Source organism: Ranitomeya variabilis, chromosome 3 (genome assembly GCF_051348905.1).
Source record: "Ranitomeya variabilis isolate aRanVar5 chromosome 3, aRanVar5.hap1, whole genome shotgun sequence".
In the NCBI taxonomy this organism is placed as follows: domain Eukaryota; kingdom Metazoa; phylum Chordata; class Amphibia; order Anura; family Dendrobatidae; genus Ranitomeya; species Ranitomeya variabilis.
The window spans coordinates 418,195,668-418,220,829 of NC_135234.1; the positions used below are offsets into that span (position 1 = coordinate 418,195,668).

General features: G+C 39.9%; 1 protein-coding gene across 1 annotated transcript in view; it reads right to left on the bottom strand.

Moving 5' to 3' along the window:
• Window positions 1–25,162, bottom strand: part of PPM1E (protein phosphatase, Mg2+/Mn2+ dependent 1E) — a 296,538-nt gene that overhangs the window by 201,426 nt on the left and 69,950 nt on the right. The window lies entirely within an intron of this gene.

Consider the following 25,162-nt stretch of genomic DNA (forward strand, 5'->3'; position numbering starts at 1 on the left):
AAATGCAGAATAACATAGTTTCCCAATTTAAATTCACTAAAAAAGATCATTACCTAACCTATCTGGGAGTAAACTTGACCCCACACAAGTCATCCTTATTTAAATGGAACTATCCCCCGTTAATAAAGAGTTTGCAATCAGATCTTACCAGATGGTCCTCCATGACACTTTCTTGGCTTGGTAGGTTGCATGCCATCAAAATGGTCTCCCTCCCAAAATTTTTATACCTCTTCCGGTCCCTACCTATCCCGATACCGTCTAAGACATTACATGAGATCCATACCATGATCTCAAAATTCCTTTGGCTGGGAAAAAGACCCCGGATCAGACAAAAGACCCTATTTAGACACAGGGGGTTGGGTGGATTGTCTTTACCCAATTTTATGTTGTATTATAAATCAGCCCAACTAGCCCAGTTAATTTCATCTTGTGCTGATAAAGACACCCAACCTAGGTGGATTGGTTTAGAATCCTCCTTATTAGCGCCCTTCTCCCTCCCAGGCCTTTTTTGGACTAAGCAGAAGCTCCCAAAAGGTCTACACATAACAGCACCATTCACCTTCCATTCCCTAATCATTTGGCGAAAAGAGAGGTTTAAGCATAATCTCCAATCTAAATCCTCCCTGTTGACGCACCTCTTCCATAATCCGGACTTTCTGCCGGGGCTGGACCCCCGCCCTTTCTCGTGGTGGATCTCCAATGGCATTTTCACCTTGAGGCAGCTTTGCACCCCTTTCCACACGTTACTTACCCGACAAGAATTCACTCAAAAATTTACCCCACCAGCAAGAGAGGCATTACGCATGTGTCAAATATTCCATTTCGCTAACCAGATCATGCAGTATAGGGTCCCTCTGCGCCCTACTGGGTATGAACAAAGATGTATGGTAGATCCCTTGGGAGGAGGAACCATTTCTCTCATTTACTCATCCTTAAATGACACCCAGCGTGATGAAAAATTAACATTCATGGAGCAGTGGGAAACAGATCTGAATGTATCAATGTCCTTAGAGGATTGGCGTAGAAGTTGTACTACACTTACCAAGGGAAGTTGTCAAACTTCGTTAATTGAGACATCTATTAAGCTTTTGCACAGAACCTACCTAGTTCCAAGTAAATTACACGCCATATACCCTAGCACATCGGACCGTTGTTTTCGGGGATGTGGAGCGCGGGGCGACCTAGAGCATATCTGGTGGGGATGCCCGGTGGTTTCGACACTGTGGAGGGAGGTGCGGTCCGTGGTGGAGAGAATGTTCGGTGGGAGAGTTCTATTAAACCCTACGGTGTTTCTTCTGGGGACTAAGGTGCCGGGTTTTTCTAAAAAGTTTCACAATTTGGTTGCCCAGCTCAGCATGGCAGCAAAGCTACACATTGCGTCAAGATGGAAGACTCCTTCGCTCTCAATGATGTCGGTTATGGACAAAATGAACACCATACTTCTTTATGAACGTATCCAGGCCACAAGAAATGATACATGGGATATTTTCTACCAGACTTGGCGTCCCTGGATGGACTTGGATGTTAACAATAATCTGGAGCAGACCTTGTTATTATCCTTGTGATGGTTCTAATTCTATTTATAATCATTCCTGTTGCATAATGCTCAATGGCTATTTAATCCCCCCCCCCCATCCCTATGTGTTTTCCTTCTTTGTCTATGTCTTACTGTTTTAAATGTTTACTTTATATAAGTTTAGTCGTTCCTTTTATACGACTCATGTTCTTATGTTACATGATTTACAATTGAACAATGATCCCCTGCGAGGGAAAATTGCTGTTAAATTTTATTTGAGAAAATAAAAATCTATTGAAACTAAAATGATGAACACCATGATGGAATCCCAACGGACCCTTATGTAGTCAATAGGGTTCACAATTCACCGCTTAGGTAAGTCATGTGATGGATTCGGCCCCTGCTTGAATTCCATTTTTCTGCATATATAAAGGAACAGAAAAACAGAATACCTAGCACAGATGTGAACATGAAATAAAACTATTTGAAGGTTTTTAGTTTTATTTATGTGTTCAAACAGTATACTTTTAGCTGCCACAAACTAAAGATATAGCCTGTATTTTTAGGCTTTTATTACCATAGGGTTTTTTTTATCCTATATTTCATAAGGTATCAATACAAAAATTCAGCATTGAAAAAAAAAAGTATAAAAACAATGCAAAATGTGACAAATGTATTGGACATCTCATCTCAACCTGTGGGCCCAAACCACATGAATGAAAAAAATACCTTTTTTCTTTTTCCTGCACAGAAAATGTGACCTTTAAATAAGTGGCTGATAGCACCACTAAGCAAGGAAAAACTTACAAGAAGTAGCCAGTAGTATCAGTAATAACTGAAAAAGCCACAATTTTACATTATCACTATAGTCCCTTCACTTTGAGACTACATGAGGTTCCTTCTAGTCAGATCAATAAGTGATGGAATACTACTGCCGTCTACTAATAAAATGTGACTGACTACTTTTTTGGTCCCCTGAAGTGTTTTTTGGGGGATATTATGTTATATGTTTTCTTTCATTCACTCTACACATGGATATACATAGATTGGCAAGCCATGTCTAGAATTTTAGGCAAAGAACTGTGCCCAATAAAATACTGTATTGACATTTCCCTGCCATATAAACAGTTTATGGATAAATGCAGTTGATTTAATCCAGAATCACTCTAAATTCCATCATTTTGAAGGTTTAAACAAAGACGCAGAAGAAACACAATAAGTGTTAAAAATAAAAAATTTTAACTCTTGCAAATTTCAACCTGTCTGCTGGTATTTTAACTTCCTATTGTAACAGGAAACAACACATGTACATAGCCACAATGGTTAGATCTTGCTCATATCTTTTGTAATGAAGCTCACCTTATTTCTTAAATTGTTCCATAATTTTTTGAAATATATCAGCATAAAAAAACAGTCTAAATTGGAGTAATTATTAGGTAACAGAAGCAGTATAATGACTTCCTAATATATGCTGTCCCTCTAGTTACAGGGGGCTAAGATTCCAATATATTTAAGATATAATGGATTTTATAAAGTTAATTAATTGGTAAAATGACTATGAATTAATACATCATATTGGGGCCAGTTTCTGGCACAGTAGTGAAGAAGTACATGCATAATTGTCTGTCTAAGGGTGTGTTTCCATGTTCCATAAATGCAGCGCTTTGGCCGCAGCAGATACCCGCTCCATCCAAAGCGCTACCGGGTTTTGGACGCGCGGTGATTCCTCATGTGTTCATTGAACACATGCGGAATCACGGCATCCTATACATAGGACGGTGCTATTTATCTTGCAGAGATGGAGTGTCTCCGCAAGATAAATAGACATGCTGCGGTCTATAAAGACGCGCCGCATGTGCGTATACACAGGTCTGCCCCCTGCGTCTTTGAATGAATAGTGGAGATGGGATTTCATAAAATCCCAACCACTATGCTGCAACATCTGGATGCTGAAGATGTACACAGCGTCCAAAACGCAGCAAATACTGAACGTGGAAACATACCCTAAAGGCACCTTTTTGCAGTACAGCATATAAGTCGCCCATGTACTTTTTATGTCACAATGAAAGAATATAGTAACATTAGGGACCACCATGGTCTACATGCCCATGCCTACATGCAGGAAAGTCCTCTACATTTCTTTAGTTCATCAATATCTACGTCTTTGGATACACAACTTATATGACCATTTAAAAAAAAAAGCTGATATTAAAAAAATGCTGAATTCCAATATCGAGGAAAAGAGTAGTGTCCATATTTCATGTATGATCCTATGGACTGCAACTAGGTCTCCTTTTAACTTGTGTCTCCTTTTAACCTAACTGAAGATAATACCATTACTGAAATTGATCTCCTGAAAAACACAGTTGAATAGGTGCATTGTATGCGACACAGCATTTCACAGTGAATGTAATAATGACTGATCAAGGACAAAACTCTTGGAGGGTCACTAATGCACATGCTTTCTGCAGTCTGGATGAAGACATATGACTTGAATGCTGGCATTTTACCAAAAGCCCAATATTTTTTCCACTCAAGGTTAAGATGAAAGTCAACTTTTGAAATTTGAAACCATAGCTGTTAAAGAATACACTTTATAAAAAAATAAATAAATCAAAAAATATATAAAATAATTAATCCATATGGCAATATCTTTATCTATCTTTTGTATGTGCACACAAGATAGATATGTACATTTCAGAAAGTGTAAATAAAGAGAACCATTCATGTTCCCAAATTATATTAAACGGGATATGTAGGTTTAATCTGCAGATTATTTAAGTTACAGTTCTATCTGGCTGTTTTACTAAAAGCGAAGCAACCAAGAGAAAATGAACTTATTTCCTCCTGTGAGCAGCCAGCTTTCAGTCATAGAGTACCGGAGCGGTTAAGAGTCACCGGTGGATGTAAGCATGCCCCAGCACTTTTACTAAAAGCTCACTGTGCACAGATGCGCTGCAGAGAGCTGTTAACCAAAGTACTGGGGCGTGCTGACATCCACCGCACACTGTATTCTGAGCGGTGGCTGTAGACACTTCGGCATGCCTCTATGACTGAAAGTCGGCGGCTCCTTGGAGGAATGGAAGATGACCGGACAGAACTGTAACACTTTTAACCTGCTGTTAATCCTATATCTGTAGGTTAATATAATTTGAGAACATGATATGTTCCATTTAACAAGACACTGAATTACAGAGATTAAAGAAGAAATACACTTTTAGAAATCCTAGGATCTCCTCTTATTGCATCACTGGTAAATATTATGTTAGACAGTTGTACGCTGTAAAACTTGATATGGTCCCTATAAATGGAATTGAAAAGTAAGCTTAGACTTATCCTAGTGTCAGACTGTCTCCGAGATTTTCTTTAATCACTGGTACCAACCATAAAATGAGAAGTATGAATAAATACAGCTCATTTTTCCCGTGTAGTAAATGAGGTCAGGACACTGTTACGAGCCTGACAAGAATATTTTAGGAGGCAATATAGAAATGGGAGAATCATAATCCTGAAAAGAGAACTTTCCCTCTTAATAAAATGTATATTTTCTTTGAAATAAAGCCTAAAACCATGGAGGACTGGGCCTCTCTAATTTCACCCTATATTATTTAACAACTCAACTGCAAATTTTACCTCTTTGTAGGAATATTGATGCCAATACTTTTTGGTTGATGTTTTGGCTAAAAAACACTTTGAATATATTTACAAACTTTTAGAATCTTCTGAAATGTAAATTCCCAACAGGGGTAAGGATGAACAGAGTATGGGTTGTTAGAAAAAAAAGTTGTAAGACGCTTTGAAGAAAAATATATCACACTTTGAATTATGTGCAATATTATTATTCCTATTATTTATTTTTAAAGCACCATTAAGTTCAGGGTGCTGAACATGTGAGTATACATAAAATAAGATAAAATAAGGGTGAATAATACCTTTTGGGTAAATGGTGGAACTGTAAAGTTATAGGGATGTTCTAATTGTCTATCTCTAGTAGCGCACAGTGCACCACCTGCCTGTTTTGCTGGGGACGAAGCCATCAGGAAGATTGACAGTTACAACTAGCTGCATGGTTGCGCTGATCTGATCTATCCTCTCTACCAGGCTACTGGAAGAGGCAGTTTTGCCTTTGAAACATGGATGAAGCAAAGGGGGACTGAGACTGGTTGGATCCAGCTTAAAATGACCACAAAAAGGCTCTAAAGCCTAGAGGCTACTAGCCTAGGTAACAGCTCTGAGGCTACAGGGTGACCGGTAATCTAGGTAATGAGCTGTACACTATAAAATTAATATTCACTTAGTTCTTGAGAATGGAAAACAATGTTAACAGGAGGTAAATTGAAAAGTTGCTTGTTTTTACTAGCACCTTGAAATGTTACCATAATAATAATAATAATAATCTTAATAATAATTTTTTATATAGCGCTAACATATTCCGTAGCACTTTACAATTTTGCTTTATCTTTTTCTATATTATAAATATATATATATATATATATATATATATATATATATATATATATATATTATCTTATTCTATATTTTCTTTATCTTTTTTACTTTATCATCGCTGTCCCCGATGGGGCTCAATCTAAATTCCCTATCAGTATGTCTTTGGAGTGTGGGAGGAAACCGGAGAACCCGGAGGAAACCCACGCAAACACGGGGAGAACAAACAAACTCCTTGCAGATGTTGTCCAAGGTGGGATTAAAACCCAGGACTCCAGCGCTGCAAGGCTTCAGTGCTAACCACTGCACCACCGTGATGCCTTGAGACAACTCCTTTAATAAACAACTTTCCCAAGAGGAAAATGAGACAGTGTTAAAAAATAAATAAAAACAAAAAATGTATGCACTTAGTGGCAGCAACAAGTTTCTGTATTTTGAACTGCAACGTTTTTCCGAAAATTTACAAGTTTTGCATGTTACCGCACCACATTTATAAAAACCTTTAGTGCTAAGCCAATGAGGAGGCTGTGCAAAAGGGACATTAAGAGAGCTCGGTGATAAGCTAGAACCTAAAGAAGGTGCTTTTCTGGACACAATTCTGCATCCATTTCTCAAAATTTCTGCTATATCAGGATCCTCTTTAAGAATGGACAAATTATTAATAATCGTTTTCTTGATTAAATTAAATTGATTACTATATTGGAGAACTACAGTGATGGGATCTTGAGGAAATAGACTTTGATTTTGGTTTTGTTTTTTGTGAAAACGTGGTCGTCGAGCGACGATTTTTTCTGCTCTTTTCAAATGCCAATCACTATAGCCTCTCTGTGAGAGTCTAACTTTTATGCCCTCTATTTCTTGTGAATAATCTTTTTGTGTGCTACAATTGCGTTTTGCTCTCACCATTTCCCCTACAGGAATACTTTTAATTGTATGTTTATCCATTTTGTTGCATCAAAATCCGTTATGCTGATGTTTAAGTAAAATAAATCCTTTTGCCAAAATTGAATATATAATGGGGGTCCAGGCAAGCACGGAGACACAAATAAATAGAATAAAGGAACAAAGTCCAGCTCACCATGCCGACATTCCCCAGGTTTCGGAGCACGGAGCCGCTGTGTCAGGGCGCAGGTAAACAGGAAAAAGGAAGGAGATCCAGCTCAACGATATAGTGAAAAGTCCATAGTTTTATTTCACTTCAAAAATAGCATCATGTAAGGACAAAACATCAGCATACAAAAGAGTTAAAAACCAAGATAAACGCGTTTCCGGTGACTAAGCACCCTTAATCATGATACCTGGCACATGTCATGTCTCATGTTTTTATACTGGTATCCGGTCGGCACACCGGTATTGCAATTAATCAATCCAATTGAATGGACACACATGAAGATAAACACAAGACAAATATAATCATAAAACTAACCAAATGTTCTAGTTGGATGGAATTACAAAAAAAGAGAATACAGGAAAGACATAAAAAAGACTACATGCAACATTTGAGAGATACAATAATTCAATGAATAAGGATGTACAGAATTAAATAATTAAATAAACCTAGAATATATAAAAATTTTAATATATATAATATAATATACTCTAGTGACAATATGAAAAGAATACTGTTTTTAAATATAAATTAAATTAATTGCAAGCAACCTAACCCACTTTGTCTGGTAACAATTTTGAGTGGGAAAGAGAGAAGTTTGCAAAAGGAAACGAAATCGTCTAGAATGGGGCACGAACTCTTATGAGTTTTTTGCTCGGCGGTGGAACATGCATGTAAACCTCGTAATGAACGGAGCTACAAGCTTCTTTTAACAAAAAGGAGAGTGATTATCTGAAAGTTTCTAATCCAGTAACTCCAATCCTGTATGCTTTGCCCAAAACCCACAAAAATAAACACCCACCACCCATGAGACCGATTGTGTCGGGCATTGGATCTCTGGGTGAGAGGCTGGGGGAGTGGCTGGATCTGCTCCTCCAGCCTCTCGTCCAGAGAACACCCGGTTATCTTAGGGACAGTACTGATGTTCTCAATTTTATGGAGGAGTTCATATGGCAGCCAAATTTCTCATGGATCACCTCAGATGTCACTTCGTTATATACCTCTATACCATATGAAGTGGCGTTATTTGCTCTCAAATTTCACATGCAGAAATACAGTGATTTTTCCACGGATCTCCAGTCCTATGTTATAGAGGTCTCTTCTTTTCTCATGACCAATAATTTTTTCTGTTTTAATCAAAAGTATTTTTTGCAAATTAGCGGTGTTTCAATGGGTGCTAAATACTCACCTTCCATTGCCAATTTGGTAATGAATTGGTGGGAAGAATCCTATATATACAATGATGAGAACCCATTCAAGGACTGCATATGTTGGTACGGTAGATACATCGATGATTTGATATTAATCTGGAACTCTGATGTATCTACCGTACAGGATTTAACAAATTATTTCAATGGTAATCCCTTCAATCTTGGATTCATTTCACGCCAAGATCATACCTGCATAGAATTTATAGATCTGAAATTGAAGGGTATACCTTATGCCCCCATCGTCACTTCTACTTTTCGGAAAACCACAGCAGGGAACACGATTTTGCGTGCAAACAGTCACCACCCTAAACATACAATTAAAAGTATTCCTGTAGGGGAAATGGTGAGAGCAAAACGCAATTTTAGCACACAAAAAGATTATTCACAAGAAATAGAGGGCATAAAAGTTAGACTCTCACAGAGAGTCTATAGTAATTGGCATTTGAAAAGAGCAGAAAAAATCGTCGCTCGACGACCACGTTTTCACAAAAAACAAAACCAAAATCAAAGTCTATTTCCTCAAGATCCCATCACTGTAGTTCTCCAATATAGTAATCAATTTAATTTAATCAAGAAAACGATTATTAATAATTTGTCCATTCTTAAAGAGGATCCTGATATAGCAGAAATTTTGAGAAATGGATGCAGAATTGTGTCCAGAAAAGCACCTTCTTTAGGTTCTAGCTTATCACCGAGCTCTCTTAATGTCCCTTTTGCACAGCCTCCTCATTGGCTTAGCACTAAAGGTTTTTATAAATGTGGTGCGGTAACATGCAAAACTTGTAAATTTTCGGAAAAACGTTGCAATTTTACTGACGCTAGTGACCAGAACACATATTCCATCAAAACATTTTTGAATTGCAACACCAAAAATGTGGTATACATCATGGAATGCACAATGTGTCATCTCAAATATGTGGGAAGTACTATACGTTCCTTAAAAACACGCATCCGTGAACACATCTATGATGTTGAGAATATTAATGTTAATAGAAACATATCACAAGTTTCACAACATTTCATTAATTCTCATCAGTCTAATTTAGAGTCACTCAAAATTTATGCGATTGAAAAAATTCATAAATCATTTAGAGGAGGAGATGTTGAGGTGATTCTTAGAAATAGAGAAACATGGTGGATCTTCAAGCTTGGAACTAGAATACCACATGGCTTAAATAAAAGAAAGGATCTAATGCTCTTCTATTAATTTCTCGATAGTTGATGAACTGCGGAATTGTTTCTCCATTATCTGTTCACTAGATGTGTACGTCATATTCCTTGTATGCTTCCCCGTTCTATCTGCTTATATTTATTATTACTATTAACTATTTACTATTTATTAGTTACTATTTATCCAAAATAATTCTATATTTTTCTTTTCAACAAACATAATTACCGACGTGTTTTTCTGCTCTTCCTCGTTTGCCGGCCGCCTGACACTGTCAGGGTGTCTGCAGCTGTGCTTCAATTTATCCCAATTTTATTGCTTCTAATTTGTTTACTTTGTTATTTCAGCCCTGGCCATTTATGAGTCCGTAACATTCCAAGGCTGACTCCCGTATCAAAGAAGCTTGTAGCTCCGTTCATTACGAGGTTTACATGCATGTTCCACCGCCGAGCAAAAAACTCATAAGAGTTCGTGCCCCATTCTAGACGATTTCGTTTCCTTTTGCAAACTTCTCTCTTTCCCACTCAAAATTGTTACCAGACAAAGTGGGTTAGGTTGCTTGCAATTAATTTAATTTATATTTAAAAACAGTATTCTTTTCATATTGTCACTAGAGTATATTATATTATATATATTAAAATTTTTATATATTCTAGGTTTATTTAATTATTTAATTCTGTACATCCTTATTCATTGAATTATTGTATCTCTCAAATGTTGTATGTAGTCTTTTTTATGTCTTTCCTGTATTCTCTTTTTTTGTAATTCCATCCAACTAGAACATTTGGTTAGTTTTATGATTATATTTGTCTTGTGTTTATCTTCATGTGTGTCCATTCAATTGGATTGATTAATTGCAATACCGGTGTGCCGACCGGATACCAGTATAAAAACATGAGACATGACATGTGCCAGGTATCATGATTAAGGGTGCTTAGTCACCGGAAACGCGTTGATCTTGGTTTTTAACTCTCTTGTATGCTGATGTTTTGTCCTTACATGATGCTATTTTTGAAGTGAAATAAAACTATGGACTTTTCACTATATCGTTGAGCTGGATCTCCTTCCTTTTTCCCGTTTACCTGCGCCCTGACACAGCGGCTCCGTGCTCCGAAACCTGGGGAATGTCGGCATGGTGAGCTGGACTTTGTTCCTTTATTTTGAACTGTAACATGGGCTAGTTTTGGAAAATAAAAGCATTGGTAAATATGACATTTTAGATTGTATAGAACAGATGACTGAAAGATGATAATAGGCAATAGGAAAATTTTTACAACACTGTGAAAGGATTAGTTAAATCAAAGGAAGACTATTTAAAAAGAATAAATGGGAAGCAAAAGTAAAGAAAATGGAAAATTTCAGTCACTTAAGGGGATTTAACATAAAAAAAGGCTTTCAAGAGTAAAAAATTAACAATTCTTATAAATAATTTACTTAAAAGTTATGTGCTGATTGTAATAACCACCACAACACTCTAAGTTTAAAGAATTAAAGGGTTCTTCTAGGCTTACAATATTAATTATGGATCCTCTGGTGGATAGGTCACTAATATGATACCTATGGCGGTCCACAACTAATGGTATTAGAATGTTTAATATAATTTATGCACATTATTTATAAGAACAGCTAGTTTTGTATTTTGGAATGTTTAGAGACCTTCTGGAATCCATGCTTTCACTAGTAACAGATCCTTTGATGGCATGTAGAAGACTTACCCAATACTTGACAGGTGAGTTTATTGTTATAGCCGATCAGTGTATTTGACCCTAAATATGTTTCATGACAAAATGAATTTTTGAAGCTGCCCCTACAGCTACTTTCAGGAAAAGGGTGGATTTGTTCTGTCCAATTCTGTGTCTCTAGAAGATCACAAAAACCAGAGTGGCCTGCCAGCCTACTAATCACTTCGGTCAAGTCAAACATTCATATAGGTTATTAAGTCCACTGTGATAGATAGATAGATAGAAGTTAGCCAATTTACAGCTAACCAATATGCATGGTTGAATTAAAGCTGGGCTTCTTAAACTGTATCAGCTGGGGCCTCAGCTGACTAACATAAGGCTTAGGCCTCAACAGATAGATCAAGATCATGTCTAGGTCTCACCCTCTGTATTAGAAATTCGCTCTCAAATTAAACATTTCTGAGGCTTCCTTTTTTGTCTCATAAATCCTATATATTCTTTCAAATCCTTATCAAATTGTCTCTTCAGAGAGGAAGAGGACTAGAACTCTAGTGCCACCTATTGGAAGTAGCAATCCTAACAGTCAATGTCGACCCTTTAACGAGCCTTGTCACATGACATAGGATAAAAGCCAAACCAGAATCTCAATTGGCAGACACTGAGAAAACAGTGACGGATGCGTATCCCATGCCGCGTGTGTATGAGTTGTTAGACCGGCTGGCGGGGGCAAAGTATTTGACCACCATCGATCTATGCAAAGGCTACTGGCAGATTCCCCTTAGTCCTGACGCTATTCCCAAGTCGGCATTTGTCACCCCATTCGGCTTATTCCACTTTCGAGCTATGCCATTCGGGATTAAGAATGCCCCGGCGACCTTCCAGAGGCTTGCTGACCGGCTTCTGGATGGTCTCCAGGACTATGCTTGTGCCTACCTGGACGACATCGCCATCTACAGTGCGACATGGGAAGAGCATCTAAATCACATAGAGACAGTATTGGACATGATCCACAAGGCCGGAACCACTCGGAACCCAAACAAGTGTCACGTGGGCAAAGCAGAGGTTCAGTATTTAGGGCACTGGGTGGGAAGTGGGAAACAGCGACCAGAACCAGCCAAGATTGAGGCCATAGCCAAATGGCCCACCCCACGCACTAAAACCCAGGTCATGGCGTTTCTAGGGACAGCGGGGTATTACAGGAAATTCGCTAACAATTACAGCAGCGTAGCCAAGCCCCTCACTGATCTGACCCGTAAGAACCAACCCCGCCAGGTAACCTGGACCTCAGAGTGTGAGGAAGCCTTCCGCCAGCTAAAGGACGCCCTCACCAATACCCCTGTATTGGCTGCAACCGATCCAACTAATTGTTTCCTGGTTCACACAGATGCTTCTATGCTTGGATTGGGGGCATTACTGAGCCAAGTCGTGCCGGACGGCCAAGAACACCCGGTAGCTTACCTGAGTCGGAAACTACTGCCCCGTGAAGTAAGCTATGCGGCCATTGAGAAGGAGTGCCTGGCGGTAGTATGGGCACTCAAAAAGTTGCAACTATATTTGTATGGACGACAGTTTTCCCTCCCATCAGACCATAATCCCCTAGTCTGGCTTAATCGGGTCTCCTGAGACAACGCCAGATTACTGCAGTGGAGTTTAGCCCTACAACCTTTGGACTTCACCATCCACTACAGTCCCGGCAAACAAAACGGTAACGCCGATGGACTAAGTCGACAAACGGAACTTGTACCAACCCCATAAACTTCGGTCATCCCCAAACCAATCCGTTAAGGATCAGACTGTGTATGCCGATCGCGTCGCTGAAAAGGGGAGCCGTGTTACGTGTTACGGAACCACTCAGCACCCAGAATATGTTGTGCAGTTATATGTATGAATAATAGGTTCCATGTGAGATGCATCAGCCCACAGGCTGCGCCCCTGGGCAGAGGGGACAAGATATCCCCCTTCTGTCCTCCCCCCACCTTTGTAATTCCCACAGTAAATATCGGCAGGCTCTGGCCCCCTGCGGCTATTGTAATGTATGTCTGGCCTGCTGCTTTACTATTGTCCTGCCCTCTGTATCTGTGCAATATATTTTGTGTCCTGTGAATAAAGTGTTGTGAGACTGGAAATACGTGGAGAAGCAGTCAGCTTTTATATGCTCTCATGTAATCAAGGAAATCCAGCCAGCGTCCTCCATTCAGACTCCAGCCAAAGCAAAGTGGACCTCCTGAAACACGGGGTGGTACTGAAAGAGGTACCCCAGCTTGGTAGACCCTGTTACAATAATTTTCCTAAAAATATGCTGCAAAGGTACATGTCTCCCAAAAACTAAGCTCAATATGAGAAAGACTTGAAAAAGATGAAAATATAATTATTGATTGGAAGAACAGCATTCACACGCTTTTCACTTTTGATCATAAATGGTATCCCATGTTCGATCTGTGTTGTACAATCTGTGGTGTATGCACGCTGTAATATGATATAATGCGAGTGTTTTCAGTAACTTTTCCAAAAATAAAGCATGGCTTATTTATCTAAAATAACATTTTACGGATTAAAAAAAAGAAAGGGACAGATCTGTTTTTAAAAAGTATTACAAGAAAGACATTCATTGCTCAGGGCTGGAATATAGAAACCTCTAAAATTTCATCATTAGGTGAATTAGTTTAACAGGAGATCGGCATCTTTGATCAATTTTGAACACCTTTTGCACAGTAATGACTTGCATCAAAACAGGAATAATATTAACCTGGTGTGATCTTCAAAGTTAAACCATCAAAATATTAGGATTTCTAAAATTTATATCACTGCAGTCGTTACAAATGGTGAAAAATTGATTTTTCATGTTAAAATTGAAAATGTTTATATAGTATAAAACTATAAATCCTCTTGCATAATTAATTGTTGTACAATTTCAGCCGACAGGTAAAACGACAAATCATCCTAGTCCAATCTGAGTAGATGTGTCACTTGTCAGCACAAGACTGATTAGGACATAGGTGATGCCCGATTCATTCTGTGGAAAATAAATTACTTTTAATGACAGCTGAGAGGTGGTCTATGAGATACCGAAAGGCTACATGCCATTTGTGTTAGACTGGTAATTTCTCAGCCGCTGTTCATCAACACTGCAATCGGCAGTTTAGGCAATATATGATACGAATGACAAGCTCTTTAATTAGCAAACCTAATTTATCAATCAAGGTGTCAATAACTTGCTTTAAATCAGTGGTTAAAGTGAACTGGTTTAAAGGTATGTATACCTTCAAAGGGAAAAAACTATACCAGAACATTTCCAGTAGATGGGGTAATGATGCCAAATCAAAGTGCCCCCTGTTTAGTAACAGAAGCCCCTAGATAACAAATATGTCCTGTACCTAAAAATTTATGCATTCCAATGAGGTTTTTTTTTTTTTTTTTTTTAGAAAAACATGGGTTCTTTTTTTCTAAAAGCAATGCCATAGGCTGTATTAGGTATAGCAACTAAGCCCTATTCAGTCAATACTGTTAACTGCAATTTTTGCAATTGCCCATGGACAAGAGGGGTGCTGTCTCTACATAAAAAAAGAAGTCATGTTTTTCTAATACTTTCATAATGGAAATCTTTTAATAAGAGGAATTGACTCTCAGCTGCAGGTAAAGGAAATTAGTAAATCGATTCAATGCAAATCAAATTCATATCAGATTTTTAGGACCGTGCTGAACCCGACAAATTTGAACAATCTGCAATTGGCCACAATTTTACACATTTCTGAAGACTGCATTTGCCAGAGAAGACTTGTTTGACCTCAGGATCGGCTAAGCTTCATCATAATACCTTGCAGCCGTCACATGACATGGTAAAATACAGCCATTCAGAAGGAACTATCATAGCCTACATAAAAGCAGAGGCAGGGAATACAGCAGCCAGTTTGTGTTGAATCTAGATCATCAGAGGATGGCACCGCTTACAGCTTAGCAAAATAGATAGGAAGGGAAAGCCATGAAACATTGAATAAACATAGCAGATGTGTGACCGCACGGTATGAAGACTAGTTACCATCTGTTTAACATAGCCATATATTTTGAGGTTCTTTAAAATTTTTCACTCTTTGCTTCACTGTAGCCATTTGATAAATTCCAAAAAGTTAATCTTTTTCTCATTAATGTACAATCTGCACCCCATCTTGACAGAAAAAAACCTAGAAATGTAATTTTTCCAAATTTATTAAAAAAGAAAAACTGAAATATCACATGGTCATAAGTATTCAGACCCTTTGCTCACTATTAATAGCACCCTTTTGAGCTAATACAGCCATGAGTCTTCTTGGGAATGCAACAAGTTTTTCACTCCTGGATTTGGGGATCCTCTGACATTCTTTCTTGCAGATCCTCTCCAGTTCCATCAGGTTGGATGATGAATGTTGAATGTTGGTGGACAGCCATTTTCAGGTCTCTCCAGAGATGCTCATTTGGGTTTAGGTCAGGGCTTTGGCTGGGCCAGTCAAGAATAGTCAAAGCCACTTCTTTATTTTAGCTGTGTGCATAGGGTCATTGTCTTGTTGGAAGGTGAACCTTCAGCCAAGTCTGAGATCCAGAGCACTCTGGAAGAGGTTTTCATCCAAGATATCTCTGTACTTGGCCGCATTCATGTTTCCTTCAATGACAACCAGTCATCCTGTCCCTGCAACTGAAAAACACCCCCATAGCATGATACTGCCACCACCATGTTTTACTGTTGGGAATGTATTGGGAAGGTGATGAGCAGTGCCTGGTTTTCTCCACACATACCGCCTCACCAAAAAGGTCTATCTTCGTCTCATCAGACCAGAGAATCTTAATTCTCATAGTCTGAGAGTCCTTCGTTTTTTAGCCAACTTTATGCAGGCTTTCATATGTCTTCCACTGAGGAGAGGCTTCCGTCGGGCCACTCTGCCATAAAGGCCCAACTGGTGGAGGGCTGCAGTGATAGTTGACTTTGTGGAACTTTCTCCCATCTCCCTACTGCATCACAAACTCAGCCACAGTGATCTTGGGGTTCTTCTTTACCTCTCTCACCAAGGTTCTTCTCCCACGATTGCTCAGTTTGGCTGGATGGCCAGGTCTAGGAAGACTTCTGGTGGTCCCAAATGTCTTCCATTTAAGGATTATGGAGGCCACTGTGCTCTTAGGAACCTTGAGTACTGCAGAAATTCTGTTGTAACCTTGGCCAGATCTATGCGTTGCCACAATTCTGCCTGAGCTCCTTGGCCAGTTCCTTTGACCTCATGATTCTCATTTGGTCTGACATGAACTGTGAGCTGTGAGGTCTTATATAGACAGGTGTGCAGGTACGGACTGGGGCTGAATTCCTGGCATTTGAAATCACACAGGCCCATGGGATATATTTACTAATATTACCCTGGATGGAGGAAAGGAAGATTTACTACAAGACCAATATTTCTATTGATACCCGTGGCCTGCTGGGGTAAGTGACAGAGTTGACAATTTTGTGCTCCGACACAAATCTTAACAGTATGGGTGTCTTAAGAACATGGATTCTGTTAACAATGTAGCAGACAAGGCAGCCCACAACCAGACAGGCCCTTCTGGCATTTGCCAGAATTGCCAGATGGCCAGTCCGGCACTGCAGGTGTGTGCCTTTCCAAATCAAGTCCTTTAAGTTTAATTAAACACAGTTGGACTCAAATGAAGGAGTAGAACCATCTCAAGGAGGATCACAAGGAAATGGACAGAATGTGACTTAAATATGAGTGTCTGAGCAAAGAGTCTGAATACTTATGACCATGTGATATTTCATTTTTTCTTTATTACATTTGCAAAAATTTCTGCATTTGTTTTTTTCAGTCAAGATGGGGTGCAGAATGTACATTAATGAGAACAAAAATGAACTTTTTTGAATTTACCAAATGACTGCAATGAAACAAAGAGTTAAAAATTTAAAAGGGTTTGAATACTTTCTGTACCCACTGTATATTTTCAGGACAATGTACTTGCTATTCACTGTGAATCAAATAGTTGCACATCACATTTAAGAAAAAAAAATAAAAATTCAGGGAAGCTGGCTTATTTGAGTTTAATCTTTATTTGAATTGCTCATCTCTACTAAGTAACATAAGAAAGCTTTTATATATATATATATATATATATATATATATATATATTTATTATATATATTTATTATATATATATATATATATATATATATATATATATATATATATATATATATATATATATATATATATATATATATATATAACAAAACCAGTACAATTCAATTCCATTTTATGGCATTTATTGCCACAAATCACTGGCCTGTTCCAGTTTTTTTTTTAACAAAATAAAGACTTGCATTTGATATTTTAGAGTTAATTCCAGCATTAATTTTCTACTTATCTATATGAAAACAAACATCAAGGTAGAGCTACTGAAGTGTGAAAATCCAGATAAAATTGCTATTTTTGGTCAAGACTTTAATTAACTATCCTGCTTTAATGGGTTGTTTTCCATCAACAAAAAGGAAGATTGAGGAGGATGATAGCAGAAGCAATGAAAAAATACTAAAGGAAATAGATTGTTAAACGGTTCTGCTCAGGCAGAGGAATAACATTTTTGCCCTCACAAGGGGAAACCAAATCTGTAAAAAGTCAATATCATTTTCATTCTTTTCAATAAAATACAAAATGAAGAGAAAAACCAATACAGAAAACGAATTACTGCGCAGGCATAAAAGACAATCATATGAGAAGTGAATGCTAAATGTTGAAAAAAAAAGTGCAAATTCTTCTGCTCAGGGTTCACATATTGTAAGAAATATATATGTTTCCATTTATAAATATGTTACTATTCCGTCTGACAATCAAAGTTGTTTACTGCAGCTGTTATTACAATATTGTTTTTCTTTCAATCAAACACCAAATTCCAAGTCGATTGACACTTAGTAAATGAATTAGATATCTAATTAGCTATTTTATAACAAGAAAAGGTATATAGTACCTCCTACTGTTTGAAGTACTCTCCTTTTACCGGCTATGTCAGTAAGGCTAGGGTCACACTGCGTTAGGGCAATCCGTTTAGCGCTAAGCGCTAGCGGATTGCGCTAACGCAATGTCTTTTTCGGGGTCGCGTTAAACGTCCCCGCTAGTGCAGGGGAACATTACATTAGTTTTAGCCCCAGATAAATGCATTTCAGTGTAAAAAGAAAAAATTGTTCCCCAAAGAGGAACAACCCATTTAAGGGGAATCTCTCACCCCCCCCCCCCCCTTCCCCCCGGGACATATACGACCTATTAATATGGGCATATAGGTAACAGAAATGTTACACTAGTCCTACCTGTATGCCTCTTATTTAATGGTCTTGCTGTTGAGAAATGTTATTTTTTGTCATTATGTTAATGATTTCTTCCAAGCTCTGGAGCATGGTGGACCCTCACACTATATAGGGTGCTGTGAGTTGTACCATGGTAGTATATAAGGGGCTGTGGAGTGGACCACCATACTATATAGTATACTGTTGGGGGGGACCATCATACTACATAGGGGGCTGTTGGGAGGACCATCATACTACATGGGGGACTGAGGTGGACAGTCATACTATATAGGGGGCTATGAGGTGAACCATCATTATTATATGAGGGGCTGTTGGAGGGACCATCATACTATATGGGTGCTGTGAGGTGGACCATCATACTATATAGGGGGCTGTGATGTGGATCAGCATACTATATGGGAGCTATCAGGTATACCATCATAATATATCAGGAGCTGTGAGGTTTACCATCATGCTATATGGGGGGAGGGTTTTGGGGGGGACCATCATATAATATAGGTGGCTGTTGGAGGGACCATCAAACTATATGGATGATGTAAGGTGGACCATCATACTATATAGGGGGCTGTGTGGGGACCAACAAACAGTATTGGGGCTATGGGAGATCTTCATAGTACAGGTGCTTCTCACAAAATTAGCATATCATAAAAAAAATGCATTTCAGTTCTTCAATACGAAAAGTGATATAGGGTTATTTGTAGGACATCACCCATCATGTAGGGCACTGTGGTGGATGCATTTTGTGTGGGGGTCTGTAGTGCCTCTCATACTGTATATTGGGGGTGGTGTTGAATGCCATACTGTATGGGAGGATGTGGTGACAATCTTACTGTGTGGGGTCATCATATTTTGTGGGGGAATAATAGTCTACAGGGGTCATGAAAGAGGTATCATAGTGAGTGAGACCACTTAGGGGCTTTAGTAGGGGTAAAACAACTGTAAAAGTGCTGCAATATATTTTGTTCTCTGCCTGTTATTTTTATGTACACCCCTGCTCAGGAGCATTATTACAGTAAAGAGGCAATGAGAGTCATTATTATAAGGAGGCACAATGGGGGGATGGTTATCATTTTAGGGGAAACAAGGAGTCATTGTTATTAATATAACAAAGAACAGTGGATATTTTTATTATTATAAGGAGGTACAGGGTCATTATTATAAGAGGTCAAGGGAGAGCATTATTAATGGAGGCACAGGGTAATTATTATAAGGTATCCCAGGTTGTGGTTTGTGTAGAGGTGGTATAATGTGAGGAGAGTCCTGGAAAATCAGTAAAGTGAAGATGCCTGTGTGTTACATTTTACAGGGACGAGTTATGGATGGAAATAGAGGTCATGGTGATCTGGGCCGAAGGAAAAGAGAAAATGAATGACAACAATCATTGAGAATGTCACTGGTGAGAACCTGCACAATTAACACATATATGGTCTGCAGATATTAGAATTATATGGTCACTGTATGGTAGTAATATCAGTCTTGGTACAATGGTAGTTCTCCAAGCTTCAAGTTAAAGTGTGCAGTGACTATGTGACTTTGGACTTCTGAATGCTCATAGAGTTCGCACTCTGAGGATTCTCTGGTGTCGGCGCTGGGAGTTGGTGGTCATGTGCAGTGGTGTAACTTGAAAAGCATGGGCCCCAAAGCAAAACCTCTAATGGGGTCCTCAATTATTTAGGTCTGTAAAAAGCATTGTTTTTTTTTATATAGGCCAAAGGGATTTTTGGGGCCTATATGATTTCAAATGCCAGGGCTGAATTTCAGTCCCAGTCCGTCCATGCCTCATTTTCCCTTCTGTGGGCACTGCATTCAGGGATCTTCTGCGCAGGCACTGGCGACTTCCGCTCTAGTGACCTCTGGGGTGCCCACAATTCCTCCCTGCATAGTCATCGTTATGCATACATGGTTCCAAGTGATGACTATGCAGCGAGGAAGTGGGGAGAGCATATTATCTGCATGCAGAGGTCACATTGACTCGCCGGCGCCTACGAAGAAGATCCCTGAATGCAATATCCGTAGAAGCGTGGATGAGGTATGTATTTCTGAGGGAATGCAGGGTGCAGGCGCAGGAATCCAGGGACGTAACTGATGTGCATGGGAGGGGGGTAGTATTATAATGAAGGAAGGAGGCAGGGATTTCTTCCAGGCACCGCACTCCCCAAAGCCTGGAAGAAATCATTAACATAAAAAAGAATATAACATTTCTCCACACCAAAACCATTAATATGAGGCATACAGGTAGGACTAGCTTAACATTTCTATTACCTACAGTATATGCCCATGTTAATAGGTCATATACATTCCAGGGAGTGACAGATTACCTTTAGGCTACATGTTGGGTATTTGCTTGCAGAAATTTCTGCAAGGTTTCTGCATCTCTTGGCAGAAAAACAACTGAAAATAAGCGCGTTTTTTATGCGTTTTGCATGCGTTTTTTTAAATTCACAGAGCTAAAGATATATTATTAAAAAAAAATTGTGATGTCATTTCCTTGTTCAACCTCTTCAGCCAGATACCCTCATTAATATTAAATAAAGATACACACACACACACACACACACACACACACACTCACCAGACTATGTAGGAGCATTAACATAATCTACATATGCTGTAACAAAACAGCAACTGTCAGAAATCTGCGTAAAATGCAATATCTGTTTATTTTTCAAAAAACATTTTTTAAAAATTGCGTGGGCTCCTGCATAATTTTCATAACCAGCAGAAGGAAAGCCGACGGCTGATACACTGCGGGAGCGATCACCTCCTGTCAGTGTATCACTGCGCTGCTGTGAGAGTTCACCAGAGTTCATCAGCTGATCAGCTCCGATGCGCTCACTTCTACCGCTGTGTGAGAACTTTCCCATGCAGCGGTGTCGTAAGTGAGAGCACCGGAGCTGATCAGCTGATGAACTCTGGTGAAGTCTCACGGCAGCTCAGTGATACACTGGCAAGGACGCAATCGCTCCCGCAATGTATCGCCGGAGGCCTGGTAGAGTGGTCATATCTCCCGGTGTGACTGTTCTACACGTGAGATCGCCGTGGGACACTCGTTATTAAACAGACTACAGCGGAAAGGTGAGTACATGTTGGTTTATTATTTTTGATTGTTTCCAGAAGACACGGACATCGGGGATTAGGCGTTTGGTGAGTATGTTTTGTGTATGTGAATATGTAATGTTTTGATTTTTTTTTTTTTTTTACAATTGAACACAGGCTGGAGGAGGAATGGTCACATCAGACGACGCCTGGGTACACACGTCGCATGGGTACACACACACAGGCAGACAGGCAGACACACACAAATTATCCGCCGACACACACACATATTCACCGCCCACACACAGACACACACATATTCTCCGCTCACACAGAGACAAACACACATATTCTTCGCCCACACACAGAGACACACACATATTCTCCGCCCAGAGACACGCACATATTCTCCGCCCACACACACACACGCACATATTCTCCGCCCACAGAGACACACACATATTCTCCGCCCACAGACACGCACATATTCTCCGCCCACACAGAGACACACACACATATTCTCCGCCCACACACAGACACGAACATATTCTCCGCCCACACACAGAGACACACACACATATTCTCCACCCACACACAGAGACACACACACATATTATCTGCCCACACAGAGACACACGCACATTTTCTCTGCCCACACACAGAGACACACACATATTCTCCGCCCAGAGACACACACATATTCTCCGCCCACACACACGCACATATTCTCCGCCCACAAACACACACATATTCTCCGCCCACACACAGACACACACACATATTCTCCGCCCAGAGACACACACATATTCTCCACCCAGAGCCAGAGACACGCACATATTCTCCACCCACACACACAGACACACGCACATATTCTCCGCCCACACACAGACACACGCACATATTCTCCGCCCACACACAGGGACACACACATTCTCCGCCCACAGACACATACATATTATTCTCCGCCCACAGAGACACATACATATTCTCCGCCCAGAGACAAACACATATTCTCTGCCTACACACAGACACACCCACATTTTCTCCGCCCACACACAGAGACACATGCACATATTCTCCGCCCAGAGACACACACATTCCCCGCCCACACAGACACACACACATATCCTCCGCCCACAGAGAGACACACACACATATTCTCCACCCACACACAGAGACACACACACATTCTCCGCCCACACACAGAGACACACACACATATTCTCCGCCCACACAGAGACACACACATATTCTCCGCCCAGAGACACGCACATATTCTCCGCCCAGAGACACGCACATATTCTCCGCCTACACACACGCACATATTCTCCGCCCTCAAGCACGCACATATTCTCCGCCCACACAGAGACACACACACATATTCTCCGCCCAGAGACACACACATTCTCCGCCCAGAGACACGCATATTCTCAGCCCACACACACATATTCTCCGCCCACACACAGAGACACACACACATATTCTCCGCCCACAGAGACACACACACATATTCTCCACCCACACACAGAGACACACACACATATTCTCCGCCGACACACAGAGACACACACATATTCTCCGCCCACACAGAGACACACACATATTCTCCGCCCACACAGAGACACACACACACATATTCTCCGCCCACACACAGAGACACACACACACATATTCTCCACCCACACACAGAGACACACACATATTATCCGCCCACACACAGAGACACGCACATTTTCTCCACCCACACACAGAGACACATGCACATATTCTCCGCCCACACAGAGACACACGCACATATTCTCCGCCCACACAGACACACACACATATATTCTCCGCCCACACAGAGACACACACATATTCTCCGCCCACACAGAGACACACACATATTCTCCGCCCACACACAGAGACACGCACATTTTCTCCGCCCACACACAGACACGCACATTTTCTCCGCCCACACACAGACACACGTACATTTTCTCCCCCCACACACAGATATATTCTCCGCCCACACAGAGACACACGCACATATTCTCCGCCCAGACATATTCTCCGCCCACACACAGACATTCTCCGCCCACACACAGACATTCTCCACCCACACACAGACATTCTCCGCCCACACACAGACATATTCTCCGCAGACACACAGACATATTCTCCGCCCACACACAGACATTCTCCGCCCACACACAGACATTCTCCGCCCACACACAGACATTCTCCGCCCACACACATATATTCTCCGCCCACACACAGATATATTCTCCGCCCACACACAGATATATTCTCCGCCCACACACAGATATATTCTCCGCCCACACACTCTTCCTCCTTCTGACATCATTTCCTTTGACAAATCGCAGCGTTTTTGGCAGCAAATCTTAACCAGATAAGCAGCAAACACGCAAACCTTTTTACACCTGCGTTTTTTGCTGCAGATTTGACTGACTCAATTGAAGTCAATGAGTCAAAAACGCTGCAGAGACGCAAAAAAGAATTGACATACTGCAGAAAATAAACGCAAATACGGATGGAAATTTACTGATCATGTGCACAACACTTCAGGATTGTTTTTGCATTACCTTGCATAAGAATTCCATTGCATTTTTTGACCATTTATGCGGGTAAAAAAAAGCATCAAAATGCATCAAAAATGCATCGTGTGCACATAGCCTTAGGAACAACACAACCACCCTTTCTAAAAAGTCATTTTATCTGTTAGAAATCAACATCATTTGGGGCATCTTTAATTACATGTCTTCATTGCACCACTTGCCATCACCAAGTAGCTGAGAAGTTGGTGTGCTACTTCAGATCAGCACATTAATTATTAAATAGAAGATAAAGCAAAAAATAAAGTTACAAAAATGTCTCATATTGCTCCTGGGGAAAAAAACAATTAGTCTTACCTCATAATAAAAGCATTACTAAATGGAAAACCAGACTGCATTTAGAATAAAAAGGTTTATGCCATGTACAAAAGGGTACAGAATACTGTGCCCACAGCAAGGGTTCGAGCCTGCAATTGAAAGGAACAGTTGCAGATGACAGGCACTTTCTTTGTTAGGTACACCTGCAAGCACGCAATGTTAGGAACAGATGTTTGTATTTAGGAAAATATTCACAATTATGAGAATACACAATGCCATCCCGTCCTGTTACATAATGCAAGACATACACAATACACATGGCATTAAAGCATACCTAAAGTTCAGGCTCTAATCGGTAATGATGATGCCACACAGTCATGGCCTCCTAATAAAATGGTTTGTATCGGAAATCTGTAAAAATATTTCAAATAGCAATGAACATAAATACACCACCATTAGGCTCCACTTATTTTGGAAATAGCATGACTGACCAGTACTCCATTAAAATCTATGGGAAATATGGATAGGACATGCCCAACATGCTATACCACTCCTAAATCCAGCAGCACAGTGGTCTCCCATTCCAGCTATCAGTGGAGAGTCCAAACGTGACACCCAATGGATAGGCAGAGAAGAGGGCTAGCGAAACTGCTGAAACAGTTCATAGAAGACTCCAATTTTTATTATTCTTAGTTTTTAATGTCACGTTTTAAAAACATATTTTTCCTTTATATTTATTTTATTAACTTGCAATTTAATTCCAAAAGGTAAAAAAATACCGTTTTCATTTTACTATTTGCAAAAAATAAGTCT